The sequence below is a fragment of the Paramormyrops kingsleyae genome, chromosome 19 (genome assembly GCF_048594095.1).
Source record: "Paramormyrops kingsleyae isolate MSU_618 chromosome 19, PKINGS_0.4, whole genome shotgun sequence".
In the NCBI taxonomy this organism is placed as follows: domain Eukaryota; kingdom Metazoa; phylum Chordata; class Actinopteri; order Osteoglossiformes; family Mormyridae; genus Paramormyrops; species Paramormyrops kingsleyae.
Genome location: NC_132815.1, coordinates 19,906,441 through 19,926,023, shown reverse-complemented (window position 1 = coordinate 19,926,023; position 19,583 = coordinate 19,906,441).

The window sequence follows — 19,583 nt, the reverse complement described above, 5'->3', positions numbered from 1 at the left end:
TCCTGTGTAAATCATATATGGTTTAAAGGTTTATGGTAGCTGGGACCTAACTCAATTAGCTGTCCTTGATTTTTTAGAGTATATATGGTCTCCCCTTCACCAAGGTGGCTGTGGGAATGAATTGTCTTTAATTCTCCAGTAAATAAATATTGCCTGCTGTTTGTTTGTAGTTTTCTTCAATCAGACGAAACTAAACCTCTCGCTGCTATTAGCCACCTGTGGTGGTCAAGTATATTTACATCCGTGATGTCTTTCTCTAAAAATGCCTTCCTGCTTCCATAGCAACAGGAAGTCCTTTGGGACTTTAAGGAGATGTCTGAGAAGGCTGAAATAGCACTAGGCTTGCAGGTATCTGTACCTTTATTAACAGCTTTTTGAGATCCCTCTGATTTTTCATCTCTACCCCTTAACCACAAGCCTTGGGCATTTGAGGCTGAAACCCAGAATCAATCCAAACCAGCCCCAAATTATTTGTTTAGCTCATATGTTTTAACAAGCATTCTCTTAGTTTAGCGACCCTCAGACAGTTTAGGTCTCTGGGCGAAGCCCCCAGATGTCCTAAGATCCTAGCAAATCTCCTGCCAATACCACGTCTCATTCTACTTTTCCTTTTGCTCCAAACATCTATGCATATTCAATGCAGACATCTTAAAACCTACTTATTGGCTTCAACTGAAATGTTTGTGTATGAATGAGATGGGGTCAAGTTCGCCTACCTTGTAGGAAGCGGGATTATGGAATACTTTTCTCGGTCGCAGGTCACCTGCTAGCTCAGCACAGGCCGGTTTACCAGCTGGTAAACAAGGCAAGAACATGATATATTTCACTCATTCACAGGCAGCTCAGGCGTCTGTCTCACTGCTGGGGCCCACTTCTCTCTGTAGGCCAACAGTCTTCAAAACCACATGTTGAAATGAAAAAACAATGTTTGAGGGTAACCGTAATCAATCATAATTAAATGTACATGTTGTGAATTTGTGAAGGGGTATTGAAGGCAGAAGGAATGTCTGTGTGTGTATAGCAGCGAGTCTGTCTCTCCTCTCCACTGTGTTTTGTTGTTCAGTTCCCCTACTCTTTATTTTAGAGGGTCAGGGCTGTATGAACTGGGGGGGAGTGTACCCCCAATATTTAATTTGGCTTCATCCACCCCCCTAATGAACAGTGTTTAAATGGTTAAGCTACCCCCCCCCCAACATCAATCTCCCCTCTATACTATTGACTGTGCTGCATGGTAGTTATTACCAAAAGATTTAGCTTGATTTCAAGTTTTTGCCGCTATAATGAAAAGAATAGGGCCATAAAATAATAAACGATTTTCTTTTTCTGTTTCGTTGTCCTCTGCTCCGTTTCAGGCAAGTCCCTTCCTTCCACTGAAGGGCTCCTGTAGGAATATCGTAGTATGGTCCTGTCACAGAACAACCTGACTATTAAAAATACTCCCAGCTAAGCAACATCTGTTCCTTGCTAACTTAAACTAATGGAGAAGCTTCACTGGGTATACAAATCATAAAAATCACATAAAACAAATTGAATCCTTGTACAATTATTAGACAGACCATTGTGTTCATTATACATGCTGTGTGTGTGGGGGGTGGGGGGGCTATGTGTATGTATGTATATATATATATATATATAGATACATATCCTCCTGAGATCCAAGGAAAAAAATGTCATTTTTCCTTACATCAGTGAAAAGATATATGCAAAAACAAAATGTCCACTGCAATGGACATAAATGAATGGGTGGGGTCTCAGGAGGTTATACATAGTGTGATGCCCGGCGATCAGGAAGAAGGCAGACCCCAATATGCGGGGACACACTGGTTTATTTGGAGACTCTAGTACAGACGAATCCAGGGGGGCAGTCCAGACGGGTGGTCGGGTCACTGGCAGTGGTCGGGTTCCGGGGATGTCAGTCCTACACAAACGGATGAGGCGAGTAGACGAGAGGAAGGAAGGACTAGGATCAGCCGGGCAGGTGAGCAGGACGGAGCGGGTTGGCAGGAAGGACACAGCAGGCAGGACGAACCGGGCAAACGGGAGACACAAAGAATGCTTAGTAAGGCTCATTAGATAATGGCGACAATACTTTGCAAAGACCGGCAGCTTCCGTCGGTCTTAAGTAGCGGAGCTATCAGCTGTGGATCGCCTCCCGGTGCTCGGTCCCGCCCGCGTGGGTGTGACACATAGTATTTGTATATGGGGGGGGGCTATGTGTATATTATGTATATATATACATTGTGGGGACCACCAGGGAAAACACAAGTTTTATATTTTGTTTGGTTACTTATGGCTAAGGCTAGGGCTGGGTAGGGGTTACAGTGTGTGTGTGTGTGTGTGTGTGTGTGTGTGTGTGTGTGTGTGTGCGCGCGCATGCACATGTTTGTGTGACATTGCTCTCATATAAGGCTCTCAGAACATTCCAGAACAAATGAGAATGTACAGTACTATGCAAATGTGTTAGGCAGTCAAAGAAAAAAGATATTTGTCTGAGTAGTAATTGTATACTTTATCAGAAAATAAAACCACAATTTAACATTTGAACATATGCAAATGAAGTCTAGCACAATAAATCTTCCACTCTTCAAAAAGTTATTAATATTTAGTTGGATGGCATAGAAAAAAATCATGTTAGTTCCCAAACCGCTCGTCAGGGGCACCTCAGCCATTTCATGTGTTTGTCAAGTTTCACCACCAGGTCACTTAATTCATTTAATTAGTTTGATAAGTCAGTGAGGTATTGATTAGCCATATGAAGTTTACTAACGGTCGGGTCAAAAAATACATGGGTGTATTGGATGCTTACTGCAAATACTGGGGTAATGTTTTGAAACTGCTAAGCTGACACTTTAACACCAACACGGAGGTCATTCAAACATCATCTTCTTTGACTGCCTAAGACTTTTGCACAGTACTGTATATCCATCTGGTTTTCTGGAGTAGTGGTAGAGCTATGAGCTTGTATGGATGTGAGCTGTAGAGCTGTGTACTTGTAGGCCTGTGAGTTTGTAGGTCTGTGAGCTTGTAGGCCTGTTTGCTTGTTGGCGTGTGTGCTTGTGGGGCTGTGAGCTGGAGGGATCAAAGCTATAGAAATTTCAGTTTATATGGATGTGAACTTTTAGTGATGTGAGTCGTAAAGGTGTGAGCTTGTAGGGGCATGTAGTGTAGAGCTGTGAGCATGTAGGGATGTGAGTTTTTAGTGATGTGAGCCGTAAAGCTGTGAGCTTGTAGGGGCATGTAGTGTAGAGCTGTGAGCATGTAGGGATGTGAGTTTTTAGTGATGTGAGCCGTAAAGCTGTGAGCTTGTAGGGGCATGTAGTGTAGAGCTGTGAGCATGTACAGTAGGGATGTGAGTTTTTAGGGATGCGAGCTGTAGAGCTATGAGCTTGTAAGGATATGAGATTTTAGGGATGTGAGCTGTAAGAGATGCCACTTATTAAGCCAAAGAAAACAAGACACAAGAACCTTTGTAGTCAGCAAAAACTGCATTGTTGTCCTCAGCCTCGTACAAGATGAGCAGCATAAATTATTCTGAGGACAGGATCCAATAATTACTAAGGGTCCTCTCTGATGGAAATGCAGATAGGGAAATCAAATTCTGGGGGGTATGACTTCAATGCCGCAGACCATTCAGGCTAACATACAGACCACACATTAGTGGATATACATACCCCTATGATTATAGATTATTCTTTATATAACAGAGTGCAGACAGCTGCATGTCTCATTTATTTTTGAATTATTCTATGATGGAACCCACCTTAATTTATTATAATATATAGAATATTTTCATCTATCTTCCAGGCAATACAATTATGTTCCAGATTTTTTAGGGCCCCTTTCGTTTTCCCCCCAGTTTTAGGTACAATTAGCAGCAATGGGGTGACATTTTTTAGGCATACTGCCTTTGCAGATATTTCAGTCATCACATGTGGTTACTATAATCACAATGCATTGCGTTCATTATGAATCATGATATCAAGGTTAACCAAATTTCAAGAGGAGAACAAGAGTTTTGTTTGACCAGTGCCTGAAAACCAAGCTTATTCCTCCCTAAACTAAGTAAATAAAAGATATATTTTGACATTTTGTCCAATTCAGTCCATCCAGTCCATTAAGTATTAAACAATCTCATTAATGGAGTACAGAAACTGCAAAGTGAACGTTTCCAACAACAAACATTTTTTGTTTGCTTCAAATGGGAGGAGGTCAGCTGCCAATTGATCCGGTCTGGACTGACCCTCTTGCATCATCAGTCAATATGCTCTGAATAAAACATGTCTATGATATTTTATTTGTGTCGAGTCAATATCTCATTATCAGCTCACCATGGTCAAAGGGAGTCCTATGAAAACTAGATTCAAGGATTCTCATGTAAGTACAGACCATGTGAGGCAAGTTCTTCCTCTTTGTTATGAAGTCCCCCTGGACGGCAGGGCTGCTCAAATGATCCAACAAGCCCAGACTTACCTATTTATACCATTTCTCTGACGGTACCTCCAGCTCCTGTTAGTTGCTGTTTCCTTATCTTGGACCTCTAGTGTTGGCCTAGCGGTCTTGCAATGACGGTGTTGCTTCATTATCTCTCCCTAACTGCCTTCTCGGACATGCCGGAGCTGTCAACAGCTTAGCTCACTTTCTCAGCCATCGACCGAAACCCTGTTTCTCCTCGCCGAGTTTCAGCCGCTGCCGCTTAGAGGCAAATTTGTCATAACTTCCGTTTATGCTTCATTCGGCTGCTCTGGACTTTATTGTCTCTCAGTCTCTCTAAATTGTGTTGTGACTCTCCAGTATTCATGCAGGTATATTGATTGGCTTGGAGGGTCACACTGAATGAGTGAATATTGCAATTATAGTCACTCTTCTCTGCATCTGCCTGGGTTTGGCTGATTACGTTGTTCTGCAAACTTCATCTCGGAGGGGCTCAATTTATTTCTAACAGCAGCTACTGTACTTGAGCTCGAGCTATTTTAGGTTTCTACTCAGAATGCATTGTGCACTTTTATGTTCAGTGGAATCAAATAAATAGGAACACTATTAAATAAACTGTGAATTGGTTTCACTGAGATTACAATTGTCACAAACGCGGTGCGATTCTCTAGTGATGAATGTAGGTATCTTATAAGCATCCTGGTATTTCTTTTCCTGCAGAGGCAGAGATATAAGACCTCTAAAGTCCAATCTTTGTTTCTGGCATCGTTTACTCAATGCCATCACCATCTATTCCGTCGGTGACGGATGCCCTTAATGTTTCCGTTCCATGTGTATGACGGTTTGCATAGGACTTGTGTTTTCTCTCCATCCCGAGTCAAAGGGACAGGAAGCATCAGGGAGTGCACTAATAAAAACAAATTAAACATGTTCATTAAAATTTTGCCTTTGAGTTACAAATGAGTAATTAGTGATGAAGCTGCATGTTCCTGTTTGACGGTATAAGTTATAGTTTGCATTAGAGAGTGATATGAGAGTGATATGGGATATAACACAATGTGTAATGAAATGACAACTTTTAATGTATTCATGTTTTAATATTTTAAAGGCTCTGAGAGGGACTGGCATCTTATCCCAGCTGTCCCCTGCTACATGTCCTGTACTTTCCGGGACTCTGGGCTCACAACAACACTGCACTGAATAAGAGCTAACATCTAATGGGTATAGGCTGCATACTGTAATAAATAATGCTGGCTTGTATTGGCTTGTATCGCATTGTATCTAAAGTGAGAAGTTACATGCACATGCAAAATTTTGGTCTTTTTTCGGATCCGGCGGCTGGAGACGGGCCTCATCGGAACGCCAGAATGGCTTTCGGAAGCCAGGCGATCCTGGAGCAGTGACAGCGCAGCCGTGCCGTAAAACTGCACGTGAGGCAAAGTGGGTAATAAGCACGGTGAAATGAAAACCCTGCTGCCGCTGTGTGCAGGAGCGGCAATAATGACGGCGTTCAGCTCCCTCAGCGCACTGAACGCTAAGCAGCCAACCTTATTAAATCCCCAAGGGAAGAGACAGACCAGCTCACCCCGCACCGCGTTAGAAGTAGCACTAGGCTGCCCATCACCAGGGAAAATGAGAAGTGTTCAAAAAAGAAGACCATTAGCTACAGATGACGGCTCGACCTTGGCACGGGACACGACAAAAGTCAGCTTGGATATAGAACTGTCTCAGCGCTCTGCTGAGTCAATGTTATTGAAATTCAAGCTGAGAAAATCTCACACTTGTGTACATGAAAAATGCATTAATTATGTCGATACTGCACATCAAAAAGGACTGAAAAGTGCACCGGCTTGTGAGGCCAAGGCCGTCTCCCTGGATGAGCCTCTCATCCCTGGGCGAGTCTCCTAATTATAATTATAGTCATTCCTCGATCTGAGCCCATAGGTGGCACGTTGGCCGGTGGTGTGGGTCACACTATGCACACAGCCACGGTCTTTTATCAGCTTAGCCACTCGGATCATTTAGCTTAACCACGTGGCCTTACTGCCGGGCGCGGGGGGAGGCGTGGGTGGGTGTGGGGGGGGGCATAGAGGGGGCAGCCGTGTGCCTTGACAGCGTCGGACGTGCGCACAGAACTCATTTTGCAGACGTCATGTTGAATAATGGAGCAGTCAGGAGCAGTCTGACATGCTGGCGTCTCTGTCTGCCAGCCCTCAATGCGGGGGGGGTCCCCACCCCCACCACCAGCCCCATTATTGCACGTCTTCAGGATGGACACACTGTTTGATCCTGAGCCTTCGATGCCTTTCAGAGAGAGTGTGACAGCCCCCTCCCCTTTATTTCAGCTTAACCCTCCCCCCCCCCCCCCCCCGTGAGTCTTTGCTCTATTTCTAAATGTGCCAGTCGGGTTTCCTCCCGGGCACACTGAGGGGCAAAAATGTTACCAAATATCATATACGCTCAGCTGAGCAGCAGCCACACGGAATTTAACCTTCTTTTATAAGCCAGGCAAAACAAAAAAACTGTCCAGCTTGTGGCCTGGTTCATACATTTTGATAGTGTGCAATCGTGTGAAAGAGACTGTATGCGTTCTCATCTCTGTTTAAAGCTTGACAGTTACAGGTGATAAAATATAGATCTATAATATAGATCTAGGTGACGTGCTGTGTATAACTCCCACAGTAATAGGCATGCTCACTTAAAGCATCCTGACTTTCAGAACTCCCAGGACTAGTTCCAGCTCTTGAACCCTCGACTCTGGTGCTTAACCTGATTTGCTTTAGTAAAGTTTCTGGTTGTTTTAATGGATAAAAATCTATGCATAAAATGTCAGCTGGGCAATTAAATGTAGTATGAATTACAGGAATTGCCGAGATTCATTTTGAGAAATCCTTCCACCATTCAACCTACGCTACTCATGCTAATAGATCTTGTTATTATTATTTGTTAATTTACATAAGCTGGTACCATTTTCTTGCATAAGGTGGAAAAGACGCCGGTAATTTCAGCCCAAGTGTTCAAAAAACAGTCTTTTGTATCCCACTTTAATTTGAATTAACAATTAAATGTTAAAGGAAACAGCAAAATGGGCAGTTAATATTATTCGGCACCACATTAATTATAGAGCTGCTTCTCTATTTGCATGGAAACAGTCAGATTGGGAAAGACCAGCATCCATAATGGGCAAAGTAGTAACTGTTTTTTTTTTCACTATTTATGTGACTCTAACCACCACGACTTCTGCTTCTGCTGGCTTTATGCCGGTGAAACTCCGTACTGACAAACCTGTCTGTTTCGCCGGACAGCTCACCCTGGTACACACACAAATTAGCTTAGCCGTCAAAGGCAATTTCACCTCAGCAGAACAGTGTCATCAGCGCCGACTGTTATTTCATATCATGAAGCCATTGAGCCATATGTCCGGGTTCACAGAGAGTTACGGTCTGCTGATATTACACGCTGTGAAGTCCAGACCGAAACCGAGGCGACGGTAACCAACTGACACCCCACCCTGGTGAAAATCTGTAGCTGGGGAACACCGCCTCCATATTTAATTTAAACATGCAACATTTGCTTATCATTACAAAGTTCACATGGGAGGAATTCAAAATTAGAAGAGCAAACAGCTGATTAAGCTAGCTGTGTAGGCACGAGCTTCGTACTACAGCTACAGGTTAACGCCCGCTTATATTTAATTAGTCCAATCAGACAGGTGTGGACACTAATGATCTTCCTACTCATGCACAGCTCTGGCAACGTGACTATTCAATTATTGATCACAACTATACTGCATTAAACTATTAAACTTCCACAGCCCTTACAGAAGCAACATTATGCATCAATGTGGGAATCAACTAAACAAAGAAAAAAGAATGTAATTTATGAGCCATCGTTTTCCAGAGTGAAATAAATCCGTGTATGTTTGGCATGCTGGCCTTACATGGCAGCAGTAGTCATACAAACGTCTTTTTCTGTCTTGAATGGTGCACAGAACCCGGTTTAGTGGTTTGCTAAATCTGCGCCCCCTCAGAATATTGCACCCTATCAGAATATAGCTGCCCATGACACCTAATGGGTTGACCAGCCCTGGAACCACAAGCAGAACAGTAACAGAACGGAGAGGATTATTCATTTATTCATCTTTGTGCCCCTAAGTTGACAAAAGTACATAAAACTGTAGAGATGCACAAAGATTTGCTCAATCTGTATGTTGTTCAGTGTTGTTTTGTGGCTAATAAACCTTGTCCGGTGTGCATGCATTAGCCATAATTATGTAAATCCTCTGCTCATTTGGGATATATTTCTAGAACATTTCAGTGTGCCTGCAGGTATGGGGTGCCGATGGGGGTGTGGGGGGTTATTTATCCATTTTCAGCAATGCAAAAAAATAACCTAGTTTTACAGCCTCAGACAGAGGAGTTTAGCACGTAGGTGTGTTTGTGTGTCCCTCTGCTGATAAATATGCAGAGGGATGGAGGCCAATGCGTGTGTACCTCCCACAGAGGGGGCCGAGAAACACACGAACACAATTACCCTTAAAATGGAGCACTTTCTAAGTAACTTCCTGCTTTGTAGCCCTTAACAATCAACTGTGTGGGGATAGCAATGTAAACAAGGCCAGGTTCAGAGTGAAACCAGAACATCAAGGTACAACGAAGGGTTGCTACTAATCATCGTGCTAATTTTGGGAGCTCTCTGGCACTTAGTTATATAGCTGAGCAGAAGAGAACAACACAAGATGCAGTGTAAAGCAAACGTGAACCAGTAGCTAAAATGTAAATTGCTTGCATTGTAAAATGGCAATAATTCACTACAGATGGAGAACAAATGAAGAAACTCTTCCATATTGGCTAGATACTAAAGACCCATGTGGCTCTGTTTTGGGGATTATTTGTCTGTCTCCTCAGTCACAGATAACTGTAACTGTCACTGCGTAAATATGTTTTTATACTGCGGTTCATTGAAGCGTAGCCGGGGAGGTGAAGTCTTTCGAATAGCTGCCTATATCTGCACTGGATTTTCATAAATGTTTTGGCCATTTATAATAAGAAAATGAGACGTGTCCCATACGTTCATACTTCTGGCTCTGTGAGCCCCGTTTCCATAAACTAAAGCCCACTCAAGTGAAAACATGATCCACGCAGCGTCAATCTCTAGTGGATTTTTCACCTTAAATGTATCTACTGAAGGAAAATGCCAGGATATGTATGTAGGTATCTTTTATCCTGAGCTTTATTGAGTTTCTTTTTCATACTGACTTAAATTAACATGCTATTTCCAACTCTTTCATCTTCTGAGTAATAGTTAATACAGATGATTTTTTTTGCAGTTTAATGTCGCTCCATCTCAGTTACTGTCTGTTATGCATTCTCCGCTTCAAAGTTTGCCAAGACATAAAATAAGGTTGTCTAAATTACTATTACGATTGTGTTGTGGTTGTGTAAAGGTTGTTTAAATTAGTATTATGTGTACCTTGATGTAGCATATGGGGCTTTGTTGATCAGAGGTTGAAGGTTTAAATCCACAGATGTGAAGGATTTGAACTCTAAACAAGGTTCACGACCTAAATTGCTTCAATAAACACCCGACTGTATAAATAGATCAAATGCAAAATGTGGCATGCTTCTGAAAAATGGTTTCTGAATGAGAGCAGCAGCATGAAAATCTCAAATAATGTAGGAGGGAACCTGGAAGATATGCTGGAGGAGACTTTTGCATCAATATTCACCAATGCATGAGACATACAATATAAAATCTGTAGGTTTCGGTTTGCCTTTGCCAAAAGCAGAGAAATTCAGATGGTGCAAATGTATGAGCATTATGTAATCAGCATTATAAAACTGAAAGCACACGTGTCTAATAATGATAATAATATATGCCCATTCAGGGTTATGATTGCTTAACATACAGTACTGAAAAAGTCTTAAAGAAAATTGTGTTTGAATTATCTTGGTGTTGGTTTAAAACTATGATTTTATGTCTGTCAAAATGTGTTAGCTTAGCCATTTCAAAACCTCTCCTTAAGTCACCCCAGTATTTGCAGCAACCATTCAATATACACATGTATATGTTGACTCAACCACTAGCACACCATGCTTGGCTAATCAATTCCTCATCTAGTTATTTAACTAATTGTGTCAATTAATTAAGTGAGCTGATGGTGAAATTTAACAAACAAATACAATGGCTGAAGTGCCCCAGAGGAGAGATTTGGGAACCAAGGTCATGTTCTGCTAGAGATCCAACAAGACTTCAATAACTTTTTGGAGAATAGAGAAATTCATGCTACATTTTACTATGTTACTGTTCATTTGCATATTTTCTAATGTTAAACAATAATAAAAGAAATTCCTGAGCAAATATGCACTTACTACCCAGACAAATTGCTTTTAACATTGTCTTTTACGGCCTAAGGTTTTTGTGCAGTACTACAGTATATGCTCCTGCTTTAGGACATCTCCTTTAGGACAAAGGTTCAAATTCAGGTATAACCCTTCCCAATCACCCACATTCACAAAATGATTTCTGTTTGCTAAGTTTAAGTGAAATAAGCAGGAAGTTGGAGTATTAGCACTGAGACGTTGAATGGTAGCGGGGAACTAGCAGCCTCTGAGTTACAACCCCCCTTCTTGCAGTAACTGGCATGGCAGCAAATGGCAGCTAGGCATTTAGGGGGTTGAACAGGCCCGACGGATGCCAGGAGCCCCGTCTTCCCCACTGGGCCCGCCTGTGTGGCGCCGACATCGACAGACCACACTGGCACTGTCACTCGAATCGGACCAGCTGGTGGAGTACCAGTTGAATAGCTTGTAGGGCCCGGGGCCTATGCAGACCGCTTGTGAGTGTGGGATCAGAACAGGCACAAGTTCTGATCTGACCCGTCCTCAGGACACGGACTCTACAACTTTCCAGATACTTAGTCATGGTATCTGCATGCCTGGCCCCAAGGATACCCCATAAAATGATTTCAAACTGCTGAAGGAATTGGTTTGCAGTTGTAGTTGACAGAGTTTGAATGGTGTCATTATATTCAGAATGCTTTCAGAATATTTTTAGAATGTACTTAGACTGACTTTACAATGTGTAATGCAAGTAGTATAAAGGAGGACTTTATGTGAGGCCCTTAAACGCCACACTTTTGAAGTTGGTTCATAATGCAGCACCTACTGCATTTTTCACATCTCAGACACTACAAGTTCCTTTCCAGCTTATCATTACCTTTCCGCATCAACCGGTCATGCTCCTTTCAGCACAAAGATTTACTTTGTTTTATTTGATTTATTTTTTCTTTTGGTGGGGGAGATTTTGGTTTACCAGGAATAATACCGCAAATGCACAAATCTGCCAAGCAGCAGTAGAATAATAGCACAAACTATATTCAGATATTTAGTAAATATGCAATGCAACTTGATCTGTTGATAGAGAATGTTGTTTCCATCTGTCCTGTTAATCTCATGGGTATCCAACCCTTCTGCCAGCATTTCTCTATTCAGCCACCTTTCTTTGGCTGCATGTTCTAAGTAACACTACCTAAAGATATAATTAATAATAATATTACATCCATGCAGCCCTAGTTAGGACATACATTAAGAATGACCTTCATTTGACCTTCTGTGACCTTTTCAGTCTAGAGATTCAACCTCAGCCTCACCTGGGGAGATTCTTACTCCAGTTTCCCATCTTAAATTCTCTGAAAATATTCAGTTCCCAAATAATTTCCAGCTACACCACTCCTGTGCCCTCTGTTCTCTCTGCTGTTCCCTCAGAAATTGTTGGATTTCTTAGGACCAAAATCTCACTATCCGTAATTTTGTTCACTGATTAGCAGGTGGAAGCTTTGATTTTCCTCTGCAATCTGCATTCCATCAAATTGGTTGGACATGCTGGGGAAAAATGTTGCCTTTGTCTCTGTAGCTAAAAAAAATATATACAACTTTCAACTGTCACAAGATTCGGCAAGTTAAAAGCAGTTAAAATTTATAAAATACATTTAAAAATAATTTATTGTAGGTTAGTGGATATTTTTACTCAATGTGGAATACAATTACAAAGTGCATCTGTGCACCATTTAAGAAATAGATCGAAAGATGCAACGCATGACTCCAGAGAGCCAGTTACTGGATTATTCCACGTCCAAGGATGACTCTGTTTCACAAACCAGCAACATCTCATGCCTAGATTAAATGTTGACAGTGGTTTTATGGTAAAGAGCCTCCATCTATCCTTCTGGCAGATGGATCTTAATTAAAAAGGCTTAAGTGTGGTTAGGGAATACTTCCCTCTGAAACTTCATTTGGAAATTCGAGATTGCATCTTGCGTCCAGAACAGTCCGGCTGAGAATTCCCCCGGCCTGACTGCGCGGATATTAATTATTTATTCATTTTGGTTCTCGTCCACTTCAATAAACGATAATAAAATACTGACTTTGAGAACAAATGAAAGGGAATGTCTATGAAGAAATCAACGACGCGAGAGCCACAGCAGTGCTGCCGAGATCAGATCGCTGTCATCATCTTGAGAAGGCTGCTTGAGGAGCAGCGTAACATGGGAGAGATTCCAACATATGGCGCAAGGCGGGACATCCGGAGAGACAGGGACAGGCCCCTGCTGGAAGCCAGCAACATTCATTAAGTTAGTTCTACTATCGAGTTCAATGGCCCGATGCAGGGGTTCTCAAACTAACAGACTTTGGCCGGGAGAGCAAAGGTAACACCTTACACAGAGAGAGACGCTGATGCGAACTAATAACAGGGAAGCCCTCCTTTTTAGAAGACCCTCCGGCCACTAAATCATACCTGTTTTCCCGCTCTTGGTTTCAAAGCTGAGTATTCCCCAAATTTGTTTCACAAAGAGGGGGAGTATGAATTATATGAATTCACGGATATCATCTATGTGTCAGGATTGTGTCTTTCTGTAATTTACACACGGTGCTACTGTAGTTTGAAGGAGGCACCCTTTATCTGTCAAGCGTAAAGATAAAGCGGCTGGCCTGGGATTTAAACCTCTTGGTAACGGGGTGCGCCCTCAGGCACCGAGATGTTGTACCTGCTGCATACCAGATAAATACAGCACGCTTAGTCATTTCACACAAAATGGCACCACTGACTCGTTCTCTAGCCTTGAGCACTTCAGCTATTATTTATAGTCGATATACAGGTGCACAGATGATTAAGTCCGTAAAGCCTGGTCAGATTTTTAAATAGATTTCCATATATAATGTTTCATAGAGAAGCTCTTTGCTACATTAACCATGACAGTGTGTTCTTCCCTCAGCAAGTTTGTTGTGCAAGAAGCTGGGAATAATGTACAGCGGCGTCACTGTGTTATTCAAAGTTTGCGGCAAGACCTCAAAGCGGGAGCCGACAATCCATTATTAATTGATCTGTTGGCTGGGGTTTGGCAACAGCTGCTCGCGCCAAGTGTTTAATAATGAAGAGGTGGACGGGCACAGGCGTTAGCTTAGCAACCAGCGGAGGGCTTGGGGATCGCGGCTCAACATGCCTGTTAATGTACAGCCCAGGGATTTCAATGAACGGATTCAGGGAAACGTGGAGAAGACGCCATCTCTCTCTCTCTCTCTCTCTCTCTCTGCCCAACTTTCTCGCTATCTCCAAGAACAAAACATGTTCTTAATCCCACTTAATGGCCACGGTTATGGTACCCGTTTCCCATGACGACGGTGTGCATCACGAAATCGTTAGTTGCAGCCTCACCAGCACACGTCCGTAAGTCTTGGCGTTCCCTGCATCTCCCCGCCTCAGGTGTCTGTCGGTTTTCTTTGTTGTGGGGGAGGGGTGAAAAATCTCTCTTTTTTTTTTTTTGTTTTTCTTCTGTGGGAGCACAAGCTCGGGGGCACGTTGCTGATGCCAGCGAGGGTCCCCCACTCCGCCACGGGACTGACAGCATGGAGCAGATCCAGCAAACAGACGCAGAGAAGAGCTGCAAGCAGCCGGCTTCAGGAGGTCTCTTTTCCCAGGGAAAAGAAAGTCGACGACGAATGGTCTTTCAAACTTTAATGATTTAATATAGATTGGGAACTTGAATGGAGTTGAGGTAATTTATATTCGTGGCTTGGGGTTTCCACTAGTGGGGGCGCAAATTCTGTCACTATCTTTCTGCGTGGGAGAGAAAGAGAGAGAGAGAGAGAGAGAGAGAGAGAGAGGGGGAGAGAGCTCCTCTGAAAGGCATGCAACGTGACTATGTGGGCTGTGCTCCCCCCAGCTAACTTTAGGGCCGAAAGGTGAAGGCCCCTGGTCGGGTGTCCCCCTGCCCCCGCGTGACATGCTCCCACCACACCTGCTCCTTCTGTGACTGCGGCAAACTCGTCAAGGAAGGACAAAGAAAAGGAAGGGGGAGGTAACGAGCAAAGCAGTGGGTTTGGCTGTCCTTTGATGGCCTTTCTAATTTTACCTGAGTTCCATTTTCTCTTAGTCACCACCGAATGAATCATTAAGCCAGATCCTCACAAGGCTCATTGCCTTTGCCTGCTATGCCCTGCCATGTTATTCCTATTAACATTAAAAACAGGGGTGGGGGTAGAGGGGGGTGCCTTATGATAGCAAGATGCTCTCTCTTCACTTTTACACTATTTAAAGGCTAATTGAGGAGGATCCTTGCATTGCCTGCCCCCAGTGACTGCTGAATATATTACGGGAAAATTATGGGACATTAAAAACTCGCTGCGGTTTAATAAACCATTAGTGTGCCGCAACTTAAGGGGGATCACTCAAGAACAATAAATCGGAATTGCGGAAAGCTCTGGAAGTCGCATTCTCCCCGTCACTGCGACGGAGACGCGGAATGCTTAAATCACCAGCGGTCGGGTTATAAAACCTCGTGTGGAGTAATTGGTTGGGTATTGCGTTCAACGCAAATACAAGATGCTGAAAGGAAGCCATCTTTCATCTGTGGTATGAGGGGAGAGACTAAACGGCGTAACAGAAAACAGATAGTTTGGAATACCCAGCAGCGAGCTGTTTTTCTGCCCATTCCAGGCAAAAAAAAAAAGTTGTTTTTTCAGTTTTTACTGCGTATGAAAAATGAAAGACGTATATGTAACTGATTATCACGTTCAAGCGAGGCCCTTTAACATAAATGCCTGATGTGCCGTTTGCCTGGCTAAATATCCATTCGTTTAAATGAAGGAGTGGAGCGGAGTGCTGACATGGCCGACTGAGTAAATAATAATGAAGTGGGCAATTAAACGCGTGGGCTGCAATATTAAAAATGAGTGGGACTTTCCGTTCACCTTAATCACTCCTGTCAGAAAGGCACGCTTTTTAAACACTGTTAGGGGAGCATGATTGGAGGCATGTACTGTACGGGGGTATCTGCCCGGAAGATTACAGGAGTAAAGAGTCTGACCCTGCAAGCACTGGAACAATCTCAAGTGTGCCCCCCCCCCAGATCTGCACCTGTCAGGCTTGGACCAACAGGGGGCATCAGACCAAAAGCTGTCTATGTTATTTATTTTTTTCTGTGTAAAGGAGCTGGGTAGTGTAATGATTAAGGTTGATGAGGCATGTGGCACAGTCATAAGAGATAGACTGTTGGTTTAGTTACCTAAAGAGCAGCTGCCACTGAGCACAATTACTCGTTAACTTAACAAAGGATCTCGCTGTGTCCGAGCAAACAGCCATCAGATGGAGTCCAGGAAATGAGCTCCCCGGAATGGACAGGGCAAGATGCAGCGTGGAGCCCCCAACCAAGTCTACATCCCGGCTTGCTGACTTTTTTTTTTCACCTAACAGACAGTTTATGCTCCTGTGTTTCACCTGATGACGCCGACACCGTTTCATGCTCCCAATTAACCGGCGTGAGGAACAGCCATGCGGCATGCAGCAAAGACAGGGCCTTTTCTCCCCTGTGATAATCTCCAACAAAATCTTTAAATAGACTTTGATGAAATTCTTCCCAATTACAGCAGCATGAAATTTGTCAAAGTAAGAGCATACGTCAGAAATGGATTGACTGTGAAATTATCGCATGGTGCCTTATTATATGAGTACTTCAGTCAGCCTTAGGAATTTGGTAACTGTAAGATTTTCATATATTTTAAAGCTATTAAACTTTTAACTACTACAACTCTGCTCCTTTAACTGTAAATCTAATTTCCACTGTAATGCTCTCTTTGTCTTATTAAAGGCATGATCAGATGTTTTCATTTATAATAGATTTGTTGATTATATGGCACTATTATGTAATTGCTCATTTGGCTGAGTCATAAAAGTGATTAAAGAAGACCAGAGAATGGAAAGTTTCTTAACCTCTGATGGTTTGTGTGTTCCAGGGGGAAAAAAAAATTATGAAAAAACAAAACAAAATTTTGTTGAATTTTGTTAAAATGAATGTAGCAGAATTCTATAAAAAGTAGGTTGACACAGACATTAATTACCAATTCCAATCAATGCTTATCCATTTACAAATATCACAGTAGCAGAGCAGGATAAGGAACCTAATAAAAAAACTCCCAACCCCCTATTAAGATAAAATTATCCAGATGGCACTGTAAATATCCAATGATTTCAAAGTACTGAAGCGCAAGAACATTATTATCCAATTTATCTGGCAAAATGATATTACACTCATAGCCCAGAATGTCATAAAGTAATCACCAGGCATTATTTTGTCTGCCTGTGTGCCTTGAAGAGGCCTGTTAAGCAGGGATTCAGCTCTCGCTCTGGCCGTGATTCTGCAATGACGACTGGAAGCTGACGTATGTAAGCAGCATCCTGATGTACAGCAGAATAGCAAGGTCAGTACACATTCTCAGAAAGACACACCTGTCCTCTTTTACTTCCATTGTTTGATTGTAGCACAGTTACACTGCCCATCCATCCATCCATCCATCCACTCATCCATGTTCCATAACCACCTAACTATTCAGGATGAACTCAGGAAGCACACAGCCAGTCACATACTGCGAGTAATGAGCATATTTTCAGACTGTGAGAGGAAACCAAAGTTATAACCAAAGTCATAATAGAATAAGGGGAGAACTATCAATGCCACAAGTGTACAGAGCTGGGGGCGAGATTTGAACTGATGCCCCCTTGGAGGTGAGTCACAGAACCTCCCAGTATGACCCAGCTATAGAGCTGCAAGTGCAAACAGCAGAACCTAAATGTGAGTAATTCTTCTACATTAAGATTTCTGTTTCATCCCAACACAAAACTTTTTCTTTTATGTGAGCACCTCTGACGTGGAGCTGGCGAGCGAGATCACAGCGGGCCGCTCCTGAGAGGTCGGGCTGACTCTCCAACACCCGTCTGTGAAAATGAAGTCAGGGAACGAAAGTGGGCGGTGCTGGATTACCGGGTGGCGGCACAGAGATCGATATGGCAGGTGGCGATGAATAAGTAAAACCAGCATCGATTGCGGAAGCGCACTCTCAGCCTGACGACGAGGTCGTGCCAGAGCGATGCTCCCAGCGCCGCCGGAAACCGATTGACACCTGTCACCTCTTCAGGCGCACAGCAGCAATCACAAGGCAGCGACAGCGAGGGCGCCGGGCGTCTGCGGCTGGGGCGGCGGGGGGAGCCCGGCGACGCGGTCACCTGTCACCGCGGAACAGCTTTATTCGGAGGGTGTTTCTCCTTCTCTTGTTTCCAGGGCAGACAGGGGGGAGACATGATGCAAACAGAAGGAGAAAAATCGAGGAGCCTGGCTGGCTGGAAGAACAAAAAAAAAAAATCAAACTCTGTTGTTTGGGGGACAAAATATAGCATATAGCTCTGCACCTCTACACCCTGTTCTGGGTCATGGGTCTGAGTGGAAGCAGAACCTATAAACTGCTAAGAACAAAGCATGGGTGTAACTAATCAATATGGATAATCCTGGTCAATCAGGCACCTGATCACCCCCCCCCCCCCACACACACACACACACATCTACCAAGAGAATGTTTCCAGGCCTGCAGGAAATCTATATTCACTCATCCTAATGCAATTTGGGTGGAACCAAACAAAATAGTAGGCAGCATGGGCAATATATACAGCTATAAGTGTATAAGTGTGCCTGTTATTACCAAACTGCTCTCTCCGGCTACATTCTATATCAAAATAATATTTGCCTAAAGTTTATTTTACAAATAGCCCCGCTAAAACAAATTATATCTTACAATGAATGCAAAATTTAAAATCAAATAACAATAATTTGTCTCTCATTATGCAGTTAACAACAGGACTTTAAAGAAAGAATTACTTATGCTAGTGCTGTATATCGAGCATAATCTGAAATGCAGATTAAAATATCAAATCTATCTATAACCTTAATCACTGAAATGAGGCATCCTCATTAGAGTCCTTTCATACGGATGCACAGATAGTGACCTTAAACCTCATTTGGAGAGGACACACATGCACATCACCGATCGCTGACACTGGCTCCGTCACACATGGAAATTCCGCTTAAAGACCAAGCGAGGAAGCACAGGGGAGGTCGTCATAAATAAAAAGTTACCCCCAACCCCCACAGACACACACATTATTTTCCGGCCTCTCATCAGTCCAGCCTCTCCGAGGAGTTGAGAACGGAGCAGAGACCGTATCAGATGCATTCTATGTAAATACATTTGTGACCTTCCATCTCCTGGAGGAGTAGCGAGAAAGAAAACGATGATTTAACATTACAAATTTTAACTCGCCGCAGAATCACATTGGCTATGTATGTGTGAACATGTAAAATCATCCACAACAGAATGACTCTGTTTTTCGTGTCAACTAATTGTGTTTTCAAAGCTTTTCAGAAACACATAGCATCCCAAAAGTGATAAATTAGACAGGCTCAATACATCACACATTATATGCTGAAAACATAAACTCTGTCCCGGTTTATGATGAAATCCCAATGAAGGTCAGAAGCACGGCCTTTTCTGAAGCGTATGGCTGCTCCAGTAGGAATCATCATACTGAAGGCATGATTAATCACAGAGGAGTGGCAGTACGTAATGTACAGCGTGTCATTGGTGGGATTCATGCCGTTACTCTGTCAGGACTCATCCCTTAAGCACATTCATAACCTCCGGTGCCAAACAGCTGACACACTGCCTGCTTGCTACAGCTTGTCCGTCACATTGCTGTCTGGGGTCAAAGTACATGTCACCCAATGCCACAAAAAGAGTATATAATGGTCTGGGGAGCTGCAGGGGAGC